The following is a 25,108-nucleotide window of genomic DNA, read 5'->3' as shown; positions in this document are numbered from 1 at the left end:
CCACGCTGTAAAGCAGGTTTTCCTCCACCACTTTGATTGTTTCTGTGTGCTTGACATTTAGGAGGATATGACGCGCAGTTGAATATGAGAAATGTGTATTCATGGCGGGCGGAGGCGGCAACAGATGACCAGATTCTGTCACCGCCAGGTTGCCCGGTAACAGAAGTCTACTCAGAGGGAAGATGTCTGGAAAACAGACAGGATTCCTCAGGAGATCCTGCTCTGTCACATTGGTCACGTGACTAAATAAGGTTCCGCCCACGTATGTCAGAGTAGAAATCACCAGAGGCAGATACAAACATGATGCTGCTTGTCAAATTAAAAATGGCAATCAAGTCTTGGCTCACCGGATGAACAATGCTCATATTGGGGCAAAGGTGCTTTGGATGAATGTCTTTTTTGTTTGTTTTATGGTACAATGAAACTTTGTTTGGATTTCGAAGCAATCTTTCTGATAGGTTAAAATGGAAATAGAAATCAGTTCCACAGTCAACAGGCCTTAAGTATTTCAACCAATCAGATTGCAGGGAATTCACAGTTCCCTACTACTACAACAAAGCCGTCATGTAGGGCTTGAAAGTGTGACGTGGAGCCGCAGTGCATTGTGGGACAGGACTCTGAATAGCTTACTTACATAGCTGAATACAAGACTCGAGAAGTGGGAATCTTTGGGCACCTCATGATTCGATTACAATTACGATTCAGGAGCTACGATTCGATTAGAAATTGATTATTGATGCATCTTTAATGTATGTTGACGAAGTTTTACATTGCCTTTTGTTTAACAAAATAAGCGTTTATCACTTGCAACTTTAAAAAACAGTGCATTTGTAATAAGAAACAGTCAAATTAATTCCCACATTTATTGAATTAATAGAAATGTGTGCAAAACTGGAACATACAGTCGCGGTCAAAAGTTTACATACACTTGTAAAGAACATAATGTCATGGCTGTCTTGAGTTTCCAATAATTTCTAGAACTCCAATTTTTCTGTGATAGAGTGATTGGAGCACATACTTGTTGGTCACAAAAAACATTCATTAAGTTTGGTTATTTTATGAATTTATTATGGGTCTACTGAAAATGTGACCAAATCTGCTGGGTCAAAAGTATAAATACAGCAATGTTAATATTTGGTTACATGTCCCTTGGCAAGTTTCACTGCTATAAGGCGCTTTTGGTAGCCATCCACAAGCTTCTGGCAAGCTTCTGCTTGAATTTTTGACCACTCCAGGCTCATGATTTAGGGACAGCGTGGCGAAGTTGGTAGAGTGGCCGTGCCAGCAATCGGAGGGTTGCTGGTTACTGGGGTTCAATCCCCGCCTTCTACCATCCTAGTCACGTCTGTTGTGTCCTTGGGCAAGACACTTCACCCTTTGCCCCTGATGGGTGCTGGTTAGCGCCTTGCATGGCAGCTCCCGCCATCAGTGTGTGAATGTGTGTGTGAATGGGTGAATGTGGAAATACTGTCAAAGCGCTTTGAGTACCTTGAAGGTAGAAAAGCGCTATACAAGTATAACCCATTTATCATTTATGATTTTAGGTTGTCCTGAAGAATTTGGAGGTAATCCTCCTTTTTTTATTGTCCACAATACCCAGCAATGTGTTTGGAGGAGAAAAGGTGAGGCCTTTAATCCCAGGAACACCATTCCTTCCGTCAAGCATGGTGGTGGTAGTATTATGCTCTGGGCCTGTTTTGCTGCCAATGGAACTGGTGCTTTACAGAGAGTAAATGGGACAATGAAAAAGGAGGATTACCTCCAAATTATTCAGGACAACCTAAGACCCTCAGCCCGGAGGTTGGGTCTTGGGCGCAGTTGGGTGTTCCAACAGGACAATGACCCCAAACACATGTCAAAAGTGGTAAAGGAATGGCTAAATCAGGCTAGAATTAAGGTTTTAGAATGGCCTTACCAAAGTCCTGACTTAAACGTGTGGACAATGCTGAAGAAACAAGTCCATGTCAGAAAACCAACAAATTTAGCTCAAAGTGTTGACAAAGTACAAGGAAGAAGAATCCTGATAAACATATTGAACCTTAATTATAAAATGGATAATCCTTTTCATCTCATTATGTGAATCACAACTTACTTAACTATTTATTCATGAGAACCTTATTTATCATGTCATTTATTTATTTATTTATTTGTTTGTGTAACACATTGAATACAGGAAGTGGACAAACACACATGTTAGAAATTGCTTTGAAACAGAAAAGAGTTAGGATTTAATAAGATCTGCTTCTTACTACTCCTTTTCGGACATGGTGTAATAAGAAACAGGAAATATGTGATGTACCATATTGCAACTGTATGCATGTTTGAAATAAACATAGACCAGACCTTAATACATTAAAGCGCTGTGATTTGGGATTTAAAATATAATTTGTGTGGTTTAGTGGCCACTGTTCAACACTAAAATATTGTCATCAATATTTTGTCTAAAAAAGTGGAAGAGATTATTTTGAGGGAGGTTGGTGTTCGTGTATTATCGAACAACCCTGAACTGAAAACAAGTTACCTTCCACTCCCACGTTTCAGAGGAAACACAGGCGAGGTTCTTCAAAAGATACATGCTGTCTTATCCTGCTCTATAACTAACTGCGTTGAAATGCCTTTGTAGAGATATCGGTTGGTTTCAAAGGTACATTAGCGCCTCCTCTTCGCAGACAGATCTACCCTGGGCAAATTACACCAAAAAAGTCAGGTTGTTGATTTATGAAATTATGTCTTAACTGCCATCTGTACAAGGTTCTAATGATGAACAGTTATACATGAATGCAGTGATGGAAAATGGCTGAACATATGGTAATTACTAGAAATTATCTGAATCATTTGAGTACAAAAATGACACAGACACCTGGGAGGCTGTTTTTTCTCTTGTCATAAAGTCTAGCACAGGGGTCGGCAACCTTTACCACTCAAAGAGCCATTTTGGCAAGTTTCACAAATTAAAGAAAGTGATGGGAGCCACAAAAAAAATTTACAATTTAAAATGAAAAACACTGCATACAGAGCTTAAATGCTTTGTGCTATATTAACCAGGGGTCTCCGACACACGCACCGGCACGCACTTTAATGTGGACATTTGATGTTAGTGCAGCCCGCGAGTTTTGAATGAATGGCGCTTGATAGCGTCATACTTGCCAATCCTCTCATTTTTCCCCGGGAGACTCCCGAATATCAGAGCGTGATGACACCGTCCTCTACAGTCTGCCCTAACAGGGTACCTGCTTGACCACACGTAAGTGACAGCAAGGCGTACTACCTCAGCAACCACACATCTTACACTGACGGTGCCAATACCCAGAATCCCGTGCAGCACTAACTCTTCCGTACTAGTTCAGCAACCACACATCTTACACTGACGGTACCAATACACATCTGACACTGACAGTACCAATACACATCTGACACTGACGGTACCAATACACATCTTACACTGACGGTACCAATACCCAGAATCCCATGCAGCACTAACTCTTCCGCTCAACCAACGCAAGGAGAGGGGGGGGGGGTTGATGTGTGGGGGGGTTGTGGTAGCGGGGTGTATAATCTAGACCGGAAGAGTTAGGACTGCATGGGATTCTGGGTAATGGTTGTGTTGTGTTTATGTTGTGTTACAGTGCAGATGTTCTCCAGAAATGTGTTTTTCATTCTTTTTTGGTGTGGGTTCACAGTGTGGCGCATATTTGTAACGTAACAATGTTAAAGTTGTTTGATACGGCTACCGTCAGTGTAAGCTGTGTGGCTGATGAGTAAGTATGCTTTGCTGTCTCCTGTGTGTGCTATTAATAACAACATGCAACATGCGGCTGGACTGGCACGCTGTATGTAAATGCTATAGAGGACAATTACTACAGTGCAATCAGGGCATGCCCTGTATCTAGTATTTATAGTCTAAATAGGATTATTTTTCCCTGGGAGTTATTTATGAGAGACACTGAGATCCATAAGTCTCCTGGGAAAATCGGGGGGTCGGCAAGTATGTAGCTGAGCCGCATCAGAGTGGTCAAAGAGCCGCATGCGGCTCCGGAGCCGCGGGTTGCCGACCCCTGGTCTAGCAATATAGGTCACAGTATGTGTGCAAGATGGCAATTAAAGTGCTCTTATTGGATACTTGACATGCAAGACTTTCAGCCATAGTGCAAACTGCAAAGAATAAATCGGAGCTTGGGGAACAACATGCACAAACTACAACAACAACCGAATGAAACCCAATCAGACTCTCGATTAAACAAATGACAGTGAAATGCATTCCCAAATTTGCACCCTGTAGCACTTTCATTTGCATTCGCGGGGTTGTCAAATGAGGGAATGTACAAAACAAGAGTTTTGTCATTGAGGTGAAGAAGCAACCTTCACGTCGCACCCTGATTTCGGACGTACTTTTCTCTCAAATGTATTTCCATGTAAATGTCAGATTGCATTGAAATTGCCTGCCTTTTCCCAGATAGAAATGAAGTGACGACTTATGATCGTGACAGTGATGCAAAGTGAAGGCGTGCATCTTTATTAACATCTTTATTACTACATATCAGTTTTTTTTTCCCCGTCCTGTCCAGCCACTAAGGCAAATCACATTGTTGATGTAGATGCCCATATTTGCTGTACAGATTTACTCTAGATAAGAGAAGTGAGGTATACTTCTCTTCTTGCCTTATTGGTATTTGACTTTATTAAACAGATTCATATTGTTTGGCGCAGTGATGTTTGTAGGAGTGTTTTCAAGCATATTTGTGCGTGCTAGCTTTATTAGCATTAGCTAATATGTTTACACTTTTACGAGTGTCTGTCTTAGTATTATTAAATCACAATGGCATTTGTTTTGTATTGTTTCACTTTCACAAATTACTCCGTAAAATAAATTCACCAAAACATCACCGTGGAGTTATTGAGTCTGTTTAGCTGATTGGCGAGTTAGTTTCTGCAGCTAGTGGGTCCATGACAATGATTTCTGTTTTGTTTGATCAGCCGTTTTACTGCTGTGATACAGACACCGTTTGGAAACAATTAAGGTATGTAAATAAACATTTACAAAATATTTCTGTGTAAAGAAATCATTTCCAAAACGTATATATCTGTGGCTTAGAGTCCGGTGCGGCTAATATATGGAGAATTTTTTTTTTTCTTCTCAAATTTACTGGATGCAGCTTATATACCGGTGCGCTCTATAGTCCGGAAAATACGAAAATGTGATCGTCGGAGATATTAACATTTAAAAAGCAAACTCAGCTGAATATCAAATCAAGCACAACAGTCCGCAGCAGCAGGAGAGCAACAACACCGGCCCCCCCACAAGCCGGAGGCCATTTTGTAAGGGTACACAGCTCAATGACCACACAAAAACACATACCAGCCGGCATTAACTTACTTTTCCCGGTTTGCTGCAGCTGGTTGCCTCGTTTCACTGCCCTAGCTTTCGTGCATCAAAAACCACGCTGCTGTTATTACACGGCGACAGGTGTGGACGTCTGCAATACACCCTGCTCTGCTTGTATCCTCGGAGTCGCAGTAGCAGGATTAACGGCAAGCTATTGTGCTCAATAGACTCTGGAGACATTTTTAAGTTGTTGTATAAGCTGTTTTATGGCAAAAAAAACATATTCAAATAAATACATTGTGATTGCCTCATTTTAATTATAATCATTTTATTTTTTCATTTAAAAAAAAATAATAGAAAAACAAAAGTTTAACTTAAATGAATTGACTAGGTCAGGGGTCGGCAACCTTTACCACTCAAAGAGCCATTTTGGCAAGTTTCACAAATTAAAGAAAGTAATGGGAGCCACAAAAAATTTTTTTTAATTTAAAATGAAAAACACCGCATACAAAGCTTAAATGCTTTGTATGCGGCATGTATGTAGCTGTATGTATGTAGCTGAGCCGCATCAGAATGGTCAAGGAGCCGCATGCGGCTCCGGAGCCGCGGGTTGCCGACCCCTGGACTAGGTCAAGCGAGAGTGTTAAATTGATTCTTTGGAAATTTTATGGCCCCCTAAAAAATGCATTAGTATGGAAAATGGAGCTAAAGGCATCATGTTATGATATACATCTGAAAATAAAAGGGGTTGTTGCAAGCTTTATTAGGACGCCAACTTTCCAAAGTGTTGTAAGCTTTATACCTCGCCCTTTTACGGCCTTGAGCACGTAATGATGTAAAATAGGCCTGTACGCAAAACACATGCAGCTAATGATAGCAATTTAGCAAAGTGTTCACACGCTCATATGGACGATACAGCAGTGAGTGACATGCTTGAACACCAGACAAATTCCCCAGACGGACGAGTAATTTTTATTCAACATCATTAGTAATTGTGAAAAATATAGACATTTCAAAAAAATATACAGTACATACAGTATGTTCTGTTCAACCAATAATGGTAACATAAGCTTGCCAATGGTGTTCTTGATATGTTTTATCTAACATAATGAATAATCGTGATTTCAATATTGATACAAAATTATCACGATTTTGACCATAATCGTGCAGCCCTACATAATTGTTTTTAAATGTATACCTAAACAGTCTCCTTGGGCTACATACAGCACACATTATATATCCTTTTTCTAGTCATATTTAGTCATTCTCTAAAAGGTCTTATTCTTTCAAATTATCTAAATGGATGACAATATAAACCATACTCAGCTACTCTTGTCAGCCAATTAAATATTCTCATTAGGGTTGGTCCATTAATTGGAAAAATGAGAAAGAAGTCAATTAGTTGATCATTGAGAATGATTTCAATTGTGTGAAACTGATGTGTCCTGAGGCAAAATGAAGTGCAGTACTTGGATGCAATCAACAGTGGGGCTGTCTAAAGAAGTACAACATGACAGCCGCTGTGGGCAACGTTATTCATAACACTGGGATAAAAACAGGCAATCAACACATGCATAAAGAGATTATCCTATACGTTGATTGCAACCCTTAAGTTGCTGAATTAAAGGCCTACTGAAATGAATTTTTTTATTTAAACGGGGATAGCAGATCCATTCTATGTGTCATACTTGATCATTTCGCGATATTGCCATATTTTTGCTGAAAGGATTTAGTATAGAACAACGACGATAAAGTTAGCAACTTTTGGTCTCTGATAAAAAAAAGCCCTGCCCCTACCGGAAGTAGCGTGACGTAGTCAGTTGTTCGCCTCCTTTTATTTTCCTATTGTTTTCAACGCAGCTAGAGCGATTCGGACCGAGAAAGCGACGGTTACCCCATTAATTTGAGCGAGGATGAAAGATTTGTGGATGAGGTACGTTAGAGTGACGGACTAGAATGCAGTGCAAGACATATCTTTTTTCGCTCTGACCGTAACTTAGGTACACTCTGGCTCATTGGATTCCACACTCTCTCCTTTTTCTATTGTGGACCACGGATTTGTATTTTAAACCACCTCGGATACCATATCCTCTTGAAAATGAGAGTCGAGAACGTGAAATGGACATTCACAGTGACTTTTATCTCCACGACAATACATCGGCGAAGATCTTTAGCTACTGAGCTAATGTGATAGTATCTGGCTCAAATGCAGATAGACACAAAATAAAATAAATCCCTGACTGGAAGGATAGACAGAAGATCAACAATACTATTAAACCATGTACATGTAACTACACGGTTAATAATTCTCAGCCTGGCAAAGCTTAACAATGCTGTTGCTAACGACGCTGAAGCTAACTTAGCAACTTAGCAACCGGACCTCACAGAGCTATGATAAAAACATTAGCGCTCCACCTACGCCAGCCAGCCCTCATCTGCTCATCAACACCCGTGCTCACCTGCGTTCTAGCGATCGACGGCGCGACGAAGGACTTCACCCGATCACAGATGCGGTTGGCGGCTAGCGTTGGCTAGCGCGTCTGCTATCCAAGTAAGTCCTTGTTGTGTTGCTACAGCCAGCCGCTAATACACCGATCCCACCTACAACTTTCTTCTTTGCAGTCTCCATTGTTCATTAAACAAATTACAAAAGATTCACCAACACAGATGTCCAGAATACTGTGGAATTATGAGATGAAAACAGAGCTATTTTGTATTGTTTTCAATGGGGTGCCGATACTTCTGTTTCACTGGCTACGTCACGCGCATACGTCATCATACAAAGCCGTTTTCAACCGGAAGTATAGCGGGAAATTTAAAATTGCACTTTATAAGTTAACCCGGCCGTATTAGCATGTGTTGCAATGTTAAGATTTCATCATTGATGTATAAACTATCAGACTGCGTGGTCGGTGGTAGTGGGTTTCAGTAGGCCTTTAAGTGAGTTTACGCAGACTGGTTAACTATAATACAAACATTAACATAATAAAAACAAAAGGTTTGTAATATTCCCCATAGTTAATCAATTACACTACACACAAATATAATCGCAACACTTTTATTTTTGCTCCCATTTTTTATTAGTTGAACTCAAAGATCTAAAACTATTACTATATACTCAAAAGACCTATTTTTCTCAAATATTGTTCACTAATCTGTCTAAATCTGTTTTGGTGACCATTTCTTCATTACCAGGATAATCCTTCGCACCTCACAGGTGTGGCATATCAAGATGCTGATTAAACAGCATGATTATTGCACAGGTGTGCCTTAGGCTGCCCACGATAAGAGGCCACTCTGAAATGTGCAGTTTTTTTTTATCACACAGAACAATGCCACAGATGTCGCAAGTTTTGAGGGAGCGTGCAGTTGGCATGCTAACTACAGGAATGTCCACCAGAGCTTTTGCCTGTGAATTGATTGTTCATTTCTTACCATAAGCAGTCTTCAACGGCGTTTCAGAGAATTTGTCAGTACATCCAATCGGCCTCACAACCACAGACCAAGTGTAACCACACCAGTCCAGGACCTACACATTCAGCAGGTGCACCTCCATGATCGTCTGAGACCAGCCAACCGGACAGCTGCTGCAACAATTGGTTCGCATAAGCAAATATTTTCTTAACAAACTGTGAGGAACCGTTTCATCCGCTCATCTGCATGTTCATCGTCTTCATCGTGGTCTCAACCTGACTGCAGTCTGTTGTCGTAACCGACTTGAGTCAACAAAAGCTCACATTCAATGGCGTCTGCCACATTAAGAGGTGTTCTCTTCACGGATTAATCCCAGTTTTCACTTTTCAGGGCAGATGGCAGACAGCGTGTGTGGTGTCGTGTGAGAGAGCGGTTTGCTTATGTCAACGTTGTGAATCAAGTGGCCCATGGTGGGGGTGGGGTTATGGTATGGGCAGGCGTATGTTATGGACAACTAACGCAAGTGCATTTTATTGATGGCATTTTTAATGCACAGAGATACCGTGACCAGATCCTGAGGCCCATTGTTGTGCCATTCACCCAAGACCATCACCTCATGTTGCAGCATGACAATGCACAGCCCCATGTTGCAAGGATCTGTACACAATTCCTGGAAGCTGAAAACATCCCAGTTCTAGCATGGCCAGCATACTTACGGGACATGTCACCCGTTGAACATGTTTGTGACGCTGTGAATCAGCATATACATTATGACAGCGTCTATATCCAGAAACTTCGCACAGCCATTGAATAGGAGTGGACCAACATTCCACATGCCACAATAAACAACCTGATCAACTCCATGCGAAGGAGATGAGTTGCACTGTGTGAAATGGTGGTCACACCAGACACTGACTGCTTTTCTGACCCTCCAGATCCCCAATAAAGCAAAACTGCACATTTCAAAGTGACCTTTTTATGAGGGCAGCCTAAGGCACACCTGTGCAATAATCACACTGTTTAATCAACATCTGGATATGCCACCCCTGTGAGGTGGGATGGATTATCTTGGCAAAGAAGAAATGCTCACTCACACCGACGTCCCACTTGGGTGAGTTTTCCTTGCCCTTATGTGGGCTCTGTACCGCGGATGTCATTGTGGCTTGTGCAGCCCTTTGAGACACTTGTGATTAAGGGCTATATAAATAAACATTGATTGATTGAGATTTAGACAGATTTGTGAACAAGATTTGAGAGGAAAAAGTCTTTTGTGTATATAGTAAAAGTTTTAGATCTTTGAGTTCAACTCATGAAAAATGGTAGCAAAAACAAAAGTGTTGTGTTTATATTTTTGTTCAGTATAAATCTACTCAAATGCCCATCTTTACTCTGTATCATTATAAACAGAGCCCTGCAGTGCTACATTTGGATATACAATACGTCTATGTTTAGGACTTGTGTCCCTCATACCAGCCTAAAACTATATGTGGCATCTCTGAAAAAATAACACTTTATCTATAGAAGTTTTTGTTCCTCTCTATGCATCTGTAGATACATCTAAAATGCAGCTTTTACTGTTTATTCCATCTTTGTGTCCTTGTTTGTGTTATCCTGTCTATTCTGATTAAATCAGCAAAACACTTTGTGCCTCTTTACCTCTGACTTTTGGTAAAGTTCTTTAAAAACTTTTCCTCCTGACTAGAACTTCCACTAGTCTGAGGTTCTACTTGGACAGTCACTTTCCGTTTTTTTTTTTCTTGTTTGAAAGTTCTGAAAATAAAACTGGAGCAGCCTTCAGAAATGTCGACTGGAGGGATACGCAGCACAGTGCTGGGCTGACCATGCAGTTTCCACAATCCTCTTTTAACAAAGACTTTTTTGTTGTTGCTGATTGTAAAGAAAGCTGAACACGGGCTATAAAAGTGTAATGAAAAATGTAAAACTTTAAAATGCATTTCTTTCAATATGCATCATAACAAAAAGGGTAATTCTAAAAAAATGGATAGATGTTGATAGTCCAACTCATACTGACTGGTAGACACAAGCTATGGAAATGATAAGAGTAGAAACAACTGCATTTAGTTTAGATAATAATGAGTCATATATTCGAATATGGGATCCATTATTTAAATTTGTTTTAACTATTAAATGAACCTAAAATATGACTTATTTTATCTTTGGGGAAAATATTGGATACAATGTGTTGTCAAGCTTATGAGATGCGATGCTGTAAGCCGCTGTGACACTATTGTTCATTTTTTAAATGTTTTTATTTTTGTGTGATGATAATGTCAATGAGGGATTTCTAATCATTGCTACGTTGGAATTCTTATTAATATTGATACTTTTGTTGATATTATTCATTTTTGTTTGACTACTTTTGGATTATTTTTGTCATGTTTGTGTGTCCTCTGAATTGCTCTGTTGATTACTATTCTGAATGTAGCTGGACCTGGTTGGGTTTTGGAATTGGAATTGGATTATTATGGTATTATTGTGTATTATTTTGTTGGATTGATTAATAAGAAAAAAAGTATAACTTTGATCAGCTTGAAAATTTTTTTTTTTTTTAAGAGTTGGGACAAAGGCTCAATAGAAGTGCGCCTCTATAGACAAGTGATAAATAAAAAATATAAAAAATGGTCAAATGAACAAAACGTATCTTACTATTTGAGTTAGTACATGTGATTTTACTGTACTGTCCAGACTATACAGCGCAGCGGGATATAAAAAAATATTTTTAATATATTACACACACATATATATATATATATATATATATATATATATATATGACGTCCCACTGGGGTGAGTTTTCCTTGCCCGTATGTGGGCTCTGTACCGAGGATGTCGTTGTGGCTTGTACAGCCCTTTGAGACACTTGTGATTTAGGGCTATATAAATAAACATTGATTGATTGATTGATATATATATATATATATATATATATATATATATATATATATATATATATATATATATATATATATATATATATATATATATACACACGTTGCGAAATTAGTTATTTACACAGCAAGATCCTGTGAATGTTTATTTGCATAGCTTAATTGTTTCCAAACAGTGCCTGTAACACGGCAGTAAAACGGTTGATCAAACAAAACAGAAGTCCTTGTCAGGGATCCACTAGCTGCGGAAGCTAGGTCTCCAATCAGCTAAACAGTCTTAATAACTTCAGGGTGACGTTTGGTGAGTTTACTGAGGAATTTGTGAAACTGAAACTACACAAAAGTAATGCCGTTGTAAGTTAATAATAGAATATAATAGAAAGTACTTTATTAATCCCTGGGGGAAATTCAGCACCACAGTTCGCTCACAATAGACAAGAATAATAATAAATAATATAATATATATAAACCCCGTTTCCATATGAGTTGGGAAATTGTGTTAGATGTAAATATAAACGGATTACAATGATTTGCAAATCATTTTCAACCCATATTCAGTTGGATATGCTACAAAGACAACATATTTGATGTTCAAACTGATAAACATTTTTTTTTGTGCAAATAATCATTAACTTTAGAATTTGATGCCAGCAACATGTGACAAAGAAGTTGGGAAAGGTGGCAATAAATACTGATAAAGTTGAGGAATGCTCATCAAACACTTATTTGGAACATCCCACAGGTGAACAGGCAAATTGGGAACAGGTGGGTGCCATGATTGGGTATAAAAGTAGATTCCATGAAATGCTCAGTCATTCACAAACAAGGATGGGACGAGGGTCATCACTTTGTCAACAAATGCGTGAGCAAATTGTTGAACAGTTTAAGAAAAACCTTTCTCAACCAGCTATTACAAGGAATTTCACCATCTACGGTCCGTAATATCATCAAAGGGTTCAAAGAATCTGGAGAAATCACTGCACGTAAGCACCTAAGCCTGTGACCTTCGATCCCTCAGGCTGTACTGCATCAACAAGCGACATCAGTGTGTAAAGGATATCACCACATGGGCTCAGGAACACTTCAGAAACCCACTGTCAGTAACTACAGTTGGTCGCTACATCTGTAAGTGCAAGTTAAAACTCTCCTATGCAAGGCAAAAAAGAGTGCGGGTACTAGACTGGCCTGCCTGTAGTCCAGACCTGTATCCCAATGAAAATGTGTGGCGCATTATGAAGCCTAAAATACCACAACGGAGACCCCCGGACTGTTGAACAACTTAAGCTGTACATCAAGCAAGAATGGGAAATAATTCCACCTGAGAAGCTTAAAAAATGTGTCTCCTCAGTTCCCAAACGTTTACTGAGTGTTGTTAAAAGGAAAGGCCATGTAACACAGTGGTGAACATGCCCTTTCCCAACTACTTTGGCACGTGTTGCAGCCATGAAATTCTAAGTTAATTATTATTTCCAAAAAAAAAAAAAAAAGTTTATGAGTTTGAACATCAAATATCTTGTCTTTGTAGTGCATTCAATTGAAAATGGGTTGACAAGGATTTGCAAATCATTGTATTCAGTTTATATTTACATCTAACACAATTTCCCAACTCATATGGAAACGGGGTTTGTATAACATATTATATATATATATATACATATATATATATATAATATATAAATAATATAAATATATTCTACATATACTCTACATTTAAGTGCAGTCAAGGAACATATGCATTATACAGTCTGATGGCTGTTGGTATGAAGGACCTCCTGTGTCGTTCCGTGTTGCATTTTGGGAGTCTGAGCCTTCCACTGAACGTGCTCATTCTCTCCAAAAGGTCCGAGTGTAGTGGGTGGGAGGTGTTGTCCATAATGGCTAGGAGTTTTGCTAGACTTCTCCTCTCTGACACCACCGCCAGAGAGTCTAGCTCCACTCCTAACACAGACACTCGTAAAAGTGTTAGCATATTAGCTAATGCTAAAAACGCTTCTATAGTCTTTCTATATACTGCTACAGTGGTACTTAGAGTGTTATGAGATAAGAGCTGTCTCTTGGTTAAATGCTATGCTTAAGTTAAAAGCAAACATTTGAGTTACAAGCATACCCGCCATTAGTTGGTGTAGCAAATGTCACAGTGAACCCCCTAAGATCTGCCCTAAACATCTGGTCTTACTCACTGGCATTATTTTACAGCTAGAGATAGACACAACTTTGTTTTTCAAGCATGAAAGGAAGAAAGTGAGTGTGAAGGACAGTGCTGAGAAGAAGTTTTTTAAATGGACACATACAAAACAGAATGTTCCTGTATTAATTATTAGCAATTAGTAGAACGATCAACCTCAAGGCATTGCAATCCATAGACTTAAAGACAAGAAAAGAAGATGTGTGAGGTAAAAGATTCAAAACATGATTACAACTAATTCAATTTTCTTCGGTTGATTCTTAGTTAAATGTAAGAGTATCAAACTTTATCAAAAGACTGAAGGGTTGTGATATCCACAAACACATGTATTGACTTGCTCATTAACATGAACAATAGGTTTGTTTTTATTTGAAGCGTGACAGTGATGAAACACTTACATTTACATCTCAAACACCGGCATCTTAGCATAGAATGGCTGTGCGTGTCCCCTCTGCTTTGACGAGAATGGATTGGACTTCATTGTCATCGCACTTCAAAGTGCAACGAAATGTGTTTTCAGTACGAGCTGTCTAAGAGCAAACATTCAATAGTCAGGGGACAGCCTGAGAGGAAAGGCTCACAGCAGCACCGCTTGTACATTGAGGACATTAGAGTCTTACGCGCTTTCATGTCTCCAAACATCCAAAAAAATAGATTGGTCGCTAGTCGCATTTGAGAAATAAGGTCACAAAGAGGAGTTGGAAAGATGTTAGATTTAGAAAGAAAGTCACCAAGCTGACAACACTACCCTGAGGTGTGTGTTAAAAACAAAGACGAAAAGACGGCGTGGCGTGGTTGGGAGATGGCCGTGCTAGCAACCTGAGGGTTCCTGGTTCGATCCCCAGCTTCTACCAGCCAAGTCACGTCTGTTGTGTCCTTGAGCAAGACACTTCACCCTTGCTCCTGATGGGTCGTGGTTAGGGCCTTGCATGGCAGCTCCAGCCATCAGTGTGTGAATGTGTGTATGAATGGGTGAATGTGGAAATAGTGTCAAAGCGCTTTGAGTACCTTAAAGGTAGAAAAGCGCTATACAAGTATAACCCATTTACCATTTAAGGACCCGCCATAGTTTGCATCTGATTGGTTAACATTGGTGGTGCCTTCCGTGGTTGGCTAGATTTAGGCACAATAATTTATGGATTGGTCTGTGATTGGTTCCTTTAGGTAAGTCAATCAGAATTACTGTCTGCCATGTTGCTTTGTCGTCAGTTGCAAACAACAACAACAACACTCTCGTATTACGTCATCACAGAAATCTCGCACGTTTAGAGTTTTGTAACAGATCTACAATCAACCGATTCATGACTTTCCAACCGGACATCGACCAATCCATACTACATATAGATCGATTCAGTGGCTCGCCAAACAATGTATACGTACACTATATTGCCAAAAGTATTTGGCCACCCATCCAAATGATCAGAATCAGGTTTCCTAATCACTTGGCCCGGCCACAGGTGTATAAAATCAAGCACTTAGGCACGGAGACTGTCTCTACAAACATTTGTGAAAGAATGGGCCGCTCTCAGGATATCAGTGATTTCCAGCGTGAAACTGTCATAGGATGCCACCCGTGCAACAAATCCAGTCGTGAAATTTCCTCGTTCCTAAATATTCCAAAGTCAACTGTCGGCTTTATTATAAGTAAATGGAAGAGTTTGGGAACAACAGCAACTCAGCCACCAAGTGGTAGGCCACGTAAATTGACAGACAGGAGTCAGCGGAGGAATTATGGTGTGGGGTTGTTTTTCAGGAGTTGGGCTAGGCCCCTTAGTTCCAGTGAAAGGAACTTTGAATGCTCCAGGATACCAACACATTTTGGACAATTCCATGCTCCCAACCTTGTGGGAACAGTTTGGAGCAGGCCCCTTCCTCTTCCAATATGACTGTGCACCAGTGCACAAAGCAAGGTCCATTGAGTCATGGATGACAGAGTCTGGTGTGGACGAACTTGACTGGCCTGCACAGAGTCCTGACCTGAACCCGATAGAACACCTTTGGGATGAATTAGAACGGAGACTAAGAGCCAGGCTTTCTCGACCAACATCAGTGTGTGACCTCACCAATGCGCTTTTGGAAGAATGGTGGAAAATTCCTATAAACACACTCCGCAACCTTGTGGACAGCCTTCCCAGAAGAGTTGAAGCCGTAATAGCTGCAAAAGGTGGACTGACATCATATTGGACCCTATGGGTTAGGAATGGGATGGCACTTCAAGTTCATATGTGAGTCAAGGCAGGTGGCCAAATACTTTTGGCAATACAGTGTATATATATACTGTATATACCTATATACATATACACATATATACCTATTTACATATACATATTTACATCTATCATTCCATTTTCTATTGCTTGTACCTGTCAGGGTCGCGGGGGTGGCTGGAGCCTATCCAAGCTGCATTCGGGCGGAAGGCGGGGTGCACGCACGCACGCACACATATATATAATATAAAGTGGTGGTTATCAGATGTAACTGCTGCATAAGAATCACATGTTCAGTGGGCCCAAGCATGGTAGAAATGACCTATTGTGAATATGCTCCTTAGGATTTAGTAATGTTCATGGGAAAACACATTAAAAACACATTTGGATAACATTCTGCATAAAATTCCTTTAAAGACCTACTGAAACCCACTACTACCGACCACGCAGTCTGATAGTTTATATATCAATGATGAAATCTTAACATTGCAACACATGCCAATACGGCCGGGTTAACTTACAAAGCGCAATTTTAAATTTCCCACCACATTTCCGCTTGAAAACGTCTCGGTATGATGACGTATGCTTTGACGTAGCCAGTTTAACAGAGGTATGGCTTCCCCATTGAAGCCAATACGGAATAGCTCTGTTTTCATCTCATTATTCCACAGTATTCTGGACATCTGTGTTGGTGAATCTGTTGCAATTTGTTCATTGCATTATGGAGAAAGAAGCTGAGCAAGCAAAGAAGAAAGTTGTCGGTGCGAAGCGGATATTTTGTGAGGGAAGTCAGCAACACAACACAGCCGGTGTTTGTTTACATTCCCGAAAGATGCAGTCAAGATCGAAGAACTCGGACAACAGAGACTCTAACCAGGAGGACTTTGATTTGGATACACAGACGCGATACCGTGAGTACGTAGCTGCGCTTCCAAACATTTGATCGCTTGCTATAACTAGCTCGAGCTAGTAGCTAGGAGCTAGCATAACAAACACCTAGGTGTTTGTTATGCGGGATTAATTTGTGGCATATTAAATATAACCCTGGTTGTGTTGTGGCTAATAGAGTATATATATGTCTTGCGTTTATTTACTGTTGTAGTCATTCCCAGCTGAATATCAGGTCCCAACCGCGCGCTTCCAAACATTTGATCGCTTGCCCGTACGTGCGTGTCATGTACGTAACTTTGGTTAAATATATAAGCTTTATGAACCTTGGGTTAGGTGAACGGTTCTTTGAGCTGAGTGAGTGTGTGTGTTGTGCAGGTGTTTGAATTGTATTGGCGGGTTATATATACGGGATCCCGTCCATATAACCCGCTCGAGCTATAACTAGCTCGAGCTAGTAGCTAGGAGCTAGCATAACAAACACCTAGGTGTTTTTATGTAGGATTAATTTGTGGCATATTAAATATAAGCCTGGTTGTGTTGTGGCTAATAGAGTATATATATGTCTTGTGTTTATTTACTGTTGTAGTCATTCCCAGCTGAATATCAGGTCACCCCCGGCTCTCACAGCATCTTCCCTATCTGAATCGCTTCCACTCCCCACTAGTCCTTCACTTGCATTTTCCTCATCCACAAATCTTTCATCCTCGCTCAAATTAATGGGGAAATCGTCGCTTTCTCGGTCCGAATCTCTCTCACTTCTGGCGGCCATCATTGTAAACAATAGGGAACTTTGCGGATAAGTTCACCCGACTACATCACGCTACTTCCGGTAGGGGCAAGCCTTTTTTTTATCAGATACCAAAAGTTGCGATCTTTATCGTCGTTGTTTTATACTAAATCATTTCAGCAAAAATATGGCAATATCGCAAAATGATCAAGTATGACACATAGAATAGATCTGCTATCCCCGTTTAAATAAAAAAAAAATCATTTCAGTAGGCCTTTAATTTATATTGTTAAATTCCATATTTTTGTGAAATCTCCCTTAAAATTAAATATGATCATATCTACATTACATTCACACATTGTTCTATTTCAAATACTGTATGTGCTATATATGCTGCGCACATGTAAAATCATAACAAGTCTTGGTCCAAACACTTGTAAATAGCCTGCTTTAGATTCACATTTTCAAGCGCTTGAAATTCGACCAAAGTGCATAGAATGTCATTATTGCCAGCCAGTCAAGCTAGCTTTTTTGTGAATAATTAATTTAATTTCAATCATAAAACCATCTCTTTTAAATGAGTCGCTTGGAACACGCATGTATTACACAAACACGCAATTAAAATTATCGCCTATTCCAATCACGGACTCTTTGCAGTGTTATTGCACCTGGCTGCACTGAAGGACGAGGCAGAAGGTTACACCTACTTGAGTGTGTCGGAGGAAAAAATAAATCCATAGGGTGGAACGGCATTGTATTGGTGTGAATATAATCTGTGCAAACACGAAACACGATGGAGGTGGTTCAATTTCAGGGCCATAGTGTGCTACCTGTGAGTAAAAAAACAGCAACTCCTACTGCAAATCTGTTATGATTGGTGGAACCAAACCATAGCCCTTCCTTGGAGTCAACATAGGCGGATAAATTACACTGGGGGGATGTGTATTAGAAGCTGGAGAGAACAGCAAACAGAGAAGGTGACAAGCTATTGAACGGCTCTGCACATCAGAGATTTGTTACCCGCTTTTAAGTCCTGAAATAGCCTGGCTTTATTTGATCCTTTACAGTCCGTATTTGAGAAAAAAGAGACAGACCCCCATGGTTTTCGAATTCGCCTTGAAAAAGAGTCATTAAAAAAAAAAAAAAAGTACAATTAAAATGTAAAATGTGAATATGAATGCCATTTCCTGAGATGTATAATAACATCCTTCATAGAAAAGTACATTGACTATACAAACCAACTATGATTTAATCAGAGAAATCTTACATAATGGGGTGCAGTATGTAAATATATCTATGGATGTATGCCTCATAGCAGTGGCAAGGTGATTCATATGGCCCCAATCGCCGCGGTTTACCAGACACATGAAACATGACGAATTGGGGGGATGCACTATCCACTGTAGCCGCCATATAGCAGTAGAGTGTTGAACATCTTAAAATGTGTTTTGTGTGGCAATTTCGACTTTGACCACAGCATCAGCTGCTATGTAGAGTGGCGCTTTCCATCATTTATAGCAGACTGCATTGCATAAATGATTTACCCACCTCTTCATCTCATGCGAGACCCACCAAGGAATGGGACTATATGAATCTCTTCCCTACTATTTAAGCAGTTATAGAAAAAGGCATATTTATTCATATAAATTGTGATTAGCAAAAAAAAAAGTATAATTAAAATGTAGAAGTTACATGATCTTGAATGGCACAAATTAATTTAATTTGAATCGTTTCCTCTGAAAGGTTTGCAACCTTTTCACAGCTGCCGATAGAGCGCTAACGTTACAAAATATTGTAAACATTATTTCCCGCCTTCTTTCCGCTGTTTTGCCCGACGTAACACACATGCTTTATTTGTTGTCAGCCAATAATAGCCATTTGGCAAAGTTTAGCAACTAACGTTGACTATCTTGAATGTATATTCTATCAAAACAATAACATGACTGCAAATTGTTAGTTGCTTCTTTTGAACTGCTTTTGTGTACGAGACAGCGGTGAGTGACAGCCTGAACGGCAGACTAATTTTTCGGGTTTACAGGTGATTTTTATTCAATATAATATGTAATCTTGAGAAATACAGACATTTAAAAATACATATACTGTATGTTTTTTTAAACCACTAAAGCAGAGAGAGCCAAAGTGAAAATGTGACAATGAGCAAACAAACAGCGACTTTGAGCACAAATAGCCTAAATATAAATAATACGGTTCCTTTAAATTAGTGCAAATAAGAAAGATAGATGACAACTAGTTAGCCTTGCAGACATGGGATCACTGATTGTGTGAGCTTTAGTAGGGGTGTACAACTTTTTAATTTCCGATACAATACCATTATTGGAGCCTTGAGTATTGGCCGATACTAATAACATCAATCCATCCATCTTCAACCGCTTATCCGGAATTGGTCGCGGGGACAACAACTCCAGCAGAGACCCCCAGACTTCCCTCTCCAGAGCAACCTTAGCAACTTCCTCCTGGGGAATCCCGAAGCGTTCCCAGGCCAGAGAGGAGATGTAATCCCCCCCATCTGGTCCTTGGCCTGCTGCGGGTTCTTCTCCCAGTGGGACGTGCAACGAGGACCTCCCTAGGGAGACACTCGTGAGGCATCCGCACGAGATGCCCGAACCACCTAAGCTGACTCCTTTCCAAGCAGACTCCGAGTCTCTCTCGGGTGACTAAACTTCTCACCCTATCTCTAAGGGAGATGCCAGCCACCCTTTTGAGGAAACTCATTTCGGCCGCTTGTATCCGCGATCTTATTCTTTCGGTCTTGACCCACACTTCATGACCATAGGTGAGAGTAGGAATGTAGATAGCTCGGTAGACCAAGAGCTTTGCCTTCTGGCTCAGCTCTCGTTTCGTCACAACAGTGCGGCAGAGAGACTGCAATACTTCCCCAGCTGCTCCGATTCTCCGGCTGATTTCCTTCGCCATCTTTCCCTCACTCGTGAACAAGACCCCGAGATACTTAAACTCCTCCACCTGGGACAGAGCAATGTTCTCTACCTGGACTGTACAAACCATCGGTTTCCTGCTGAGAACCGTGGCCTCAGATTTGGAGATGCTGATCCTCATTCCAGCCGCTGAACATTTGGCTCCGAACCGATCCAGTGAGAGCTGAAGGTCACGAACCGAAGGTGCCATCAGGACCACATCATCTGCAAACAGCAGTGACACAACCTTTAGCCCCCCGATGCGTATACCCTCTCTGCCATGGTCACGACTCTGCCTAGAAATCCAGTCCATGAAAATCACAAACAGGATAGGTGACAGAGCGCAGCCCTGGCGGAGACCAACCCCCACTGGAAACGGATCCGACTTACATCCAAGCACCCGGACACAACTCTCGCTTTGGTTGTACAGAGATTGGATGGCCCTCAGCAGGGTTCCCCTCACCCCGTACTCCCTCAGCACCTCCCACAGGATCTCCCGGGGGACCCGATCATACGCCTTCTCCAAATCCAAAAAGCACATGTAGACTGGATAGGCATACTCCCAGGCCTTCTCCAGGATTCCCATAAGAATAAAGAGCTGGTCAGTTGTTCCACAACCAGGACGGAATCCACATTGGTCCTCTTGAATCTGGCGTAAACTTTCCCAGGGAGGCTGAGTAGTGTGATACCCCTGTAATTAGCACACACCCTTTGGTCCCCCTTTTTGAATGGGGGAACCACCACCCCAGTCTGCCACTCCCTCGGCACTGTCCCAGACTTACACGCAATGTTGAAAAGCCGTATCAACCAAGACAGCCCCTCAACACCCAGAGCCTTCAGCATTTCTCTCGTCAACCCCCGGAGCTTTGCCACTGTGGAGTTGTCTAACTACCTCAGTGACTTCACTCTGAGAGATCAACGTCGATCCCCCATCATCCTCAGGCTCCGCTCCTGTCAGGGAGGGTGTGTCTTATGTAGTTGGGTTCAGGAGTTCCTCAAAGTGCTCTTTCCAACCCCCTAAGACTTCCTCACTTGAAGTCAGCAGAGTCCCATCCTTGCTGTACACAGCTTGGATGGTTCCCTGCTTCCCCCTCCTGAGGTGCCGTGTGGTCTTCTAGAACAGCTTTGGTGCCGCCCGATAGTCCTTCTCCATGGATTCCCCGAACTGCTCCCACACCCTCAGCTTAGCCTCGTCCACAGCCACGACCGCTGCCCTTCGTGCAACTGCCTCTGGAGTCCCCTGGGATAACATACCCCTGTAGGGCTCCTTCTTCAGTCGGACGGCTTCCCCGACCACTGCTGTCCACCAGGGTGTTCTAGGGTTACCGCCCCTTGAGGCACCTAAGACCTTCTGGCCACAGCTCGCAGCTGCAGCTTTAACAATAAAGGCTTTGAACATTGCCCATTTCTGTTCAATGTCCCCAACCTCCACAGGGATGGCAGAGAAGTCCCGCCGAACGTGGGAGTTGAAGTCCTTCCGGACAGAGGAATCCTCCAAACGTTCCCAGTTCACCCGCACTACACACTTGGGTTTGCCAGGTTTGTCCAGAGGTTTCCCCCGCCATCTGACCCAACTCACCACCAGATGGTGATCAGTTGACATTTCAGCACCTCTCTTCACCTGAGTGTCCAAAACATACGGCCTCAGATCAGCTGATACGATTACAAAATCGATCATTGATCTTTGGCCTAGGGTGCTCTGGTACCAGGTACACCTATGAGCATCCCTATGCTTGAACATGGTGTTTGTTATCGCAAGTCCATGACTAGCACAGAAGTCCAATAACAATCCACCACTCAGGTCCAGATCAGGGAGACGGTTCCTCCCAATCACGACATTCCAAGTATCACTGCCATTGCCCACCTGCGCGTTGAAGTCCCCCAGCAAGACTATGGAATCCCCTGCCGGCGCCCTATACAGGACCCCATGCAAGGTATCCAAGAAGGCCGGATACTCTGAACTCTTGTTTGGTGCGTACGCACAAACAACAGTCAGAGTTTTCCCCCCTCCAACCCTAAGGCGAAGGGAGGCAACCCTCTTGTCCACTGGGGTGAACTCCAACGTACAGGCACTCAGCCGGGGACTCGTGAGTATCCCCACAGCCGCCTGGTCCCTCACACCCTTAGCAACTCCAGAAGAGAACAAGGTCCATCTCTTGTCCAGGAGTCTGGTTTCAGAGCCATTGCTATGCATAGAGGTAAGCCCCACCAGATCCAACCGGTAGCGCTCCACCTCCCGCAGCAGCTCAGGCTCCTTCCCCACCAGCGTAGAGACGTTCCACGTTCCAAAAGTCAGCCTATGCTGCCCCGAATCGGTCCGTCTGGCTCCTCCACTTTCACCGCCATCCACTTGGCAGCGCACCCGACCCCACTGCTTCCGACCGCGGGTGGTGGGCCCACGTGGCGGAGAGGATGGTGTGTCCACGTAGCCCGGCCACCAGGCGCTCGCTCGATACTAATAACAGAATAATTAAATACAAATACAGACTAATAAAGGCTGTCAAATGTAACACTTTACAGCGTTAACTTTAAGTTCCTTTAACGACGCTAAATTTTTTTAACGCGCGATTAACACGCTTGCGTCCTGACTCCTTTTTGACCCTCGGGCCATCACGTATGGTGGGGAAATGTAATGGCGTAAGTTGCAGTTAGGCCACAAGCTCAAAAATAGCGAGCACAAATGCTCAAAGAAAAGGGGGACATTGTACAAACCCCGTTTCCATATGAGTTGGGAAATTGTGTTAGATGTAAATATAAACGGAATACAATGATTTGCAAATCCTTTTCAACCCATATTCAATTGAATGCACTACAAAGACAAGATATTTGATGTTGAAACTCATAAACTTTATTTTTTTTTTGCAAATAATAATTAACTTAGAATTTCATGGCTGCAACACGTGCCAAAGTAGTTGAGAAAGGGCATGTTCACCACTGTGTTACATGGCCTTTCCTTTTAACAACACTCAGTAAACGTTTGGGAACTGAGGAGACACATTTTTTAAGCTTGATGTACAGCTTAAGTTGTTCAACAGTCCGGGGGTCTCCGTTGTGGTATTTTAGGCTTCATAATGCGCCACATTTCAATGGGAGACAGGTCTGGACTACAGGCAGGCCAGTCTAGTACCTGCACTCTTTTACTATGAAGCCACGTTGATGTAACACGTGGCTTGGCATTGTCTTGCTGAAATAAGCAGGGGCGTCCATGGTAACGTTGCTTGGATGGCAACATATGTTGCTCCAAAACCTGTATGTACCTTTCAGCATTAATGGTGCCTTCACAGATGTGTAAGTTACCCATGTCTTGGGCACCAATACACCCCCATACCATCACAGATGCTGGCTTTTCAACTTAGCGCCTATAACAATCCGGATGGTTCTTTTCCTCTTTGGTCCGGAGGACACGACGTCCACAGTTTCCAAAAACAATTTGAAATGTGGACTCGTCGGACCACAGAACACTTTTGCACTTTGTATCAGTCCATCTAAGATGAGCTCAGGCCCAGCGAAGCCGACGGCGTTTCTGGAATTTGTTGATAAACGGTTTTCGCCTTGCATAGGAGAGTTTTAACTTGCACTTACAGATGTAGCGACCAACTGTAGTTACTGACAGTGGGTTTCTGAAGAGTTCCGGAGCCCATGTGGTGATATCCTTTACACACTGATGTCGCTTGTTGATGCAGTACAGCCTGAGGGATCGAAGGTCACAGGCTTAGCTGCTTGTGCAGTGATTTCTCCAGATTCTCTGAGCCCTTTGATGATATTACGGACCGTAGATGGTGAAATCCCTAAATTCCTTGCAATAGCTGGTTGAGAAAGGTTTTTCTTAAACTGTTCAACAATTTGCTCACACATTTGTTGACAAAGTGGTGACCCTCGCCCCATCCTTGTTTGTGAATGACTGAGCATTTCATGGAATCTACTTTTATACCCAATCATGGCACCCACCTGTTCCCAATTTGCCTGTTCACCTGTGGGATGTTCCAAATAAGTGTTTGATGAGCATTCCTCAACTTTATCGGTATTTATTGCCACCTTTCCCAACTTCTTTGTCACGTGTTGCTGGCATCAAATTCTAAAGTTAATGATTATTTGCAAAAAACATTTTTTTTTTATCAGTTTGAACATCAAATATGTTGTCTTAGTAGCATATTCAACTGAATATGGGTTGAAAATGATTTGCAAATCATTGTATTCCGTTTATATTTACATCTAACACAATTTCCCAACTCATATGGAAATGGGGTTTGTAGAAATGTCAGATAAAAGCAATGACGAACCGTTCAACCGACACGAAAAGGCAATTTTATCTTCACACGCCGTGCGTCAGCGAAGGCCTGCTGACGCGCATTACCGCTTCAGAGAGGAGGAGCTTTAATTCTGTGTTTGGATTATAGTTAAGGTGCATTAATAACATAAAATGTAATCTGTTACTGTGGTTGCTTTAGAAAGGTGCCATAAAAGCTCAACAGAAATAAAAAGAAAGTAAACAGGAAATCGAAAGGGGACTTTTTTTAAT

At 41.6% G+C, this 25,108-nt stretch overlaps 1 protein-coding gene across 1 annotated transcript in view; it reads right to left on the bottom strand.

Moving 5' to 3' along the window:
* Positions 1–25,108, bottom strand: part of rngtt (RNA guanylyltransferase and 5'-phosphatase) — a 266,774-nt gene that overhangs the window by 56,697 nt on the left and 184,969 nt on the right. The gene's annotated exons all lie outside the window — the stretch shown is intronic.

The sequence above is a fragment of the Entelurus aequoreus genome, linkage group LG23 (assembly GCF_033978785.1).
Source record: "Entelurus aequoreus isolate RoL-2023_Sb linkage group LG23, RoL_Eaeq_v1.1, whole genome shotgun sequence".
In the NCBI taxonomy this organism is placed as follows: Eukaryota; Metazoa; Chordata; class Actinopteri; order Syngnathiformes; family Syngnathidae; genus Entelurus; species Entelurus aequoreus.
Note: the sequence above shows the minus strand (reverse complement) of the source record. Positions and strands in the feature narration are given on the sequence as shown.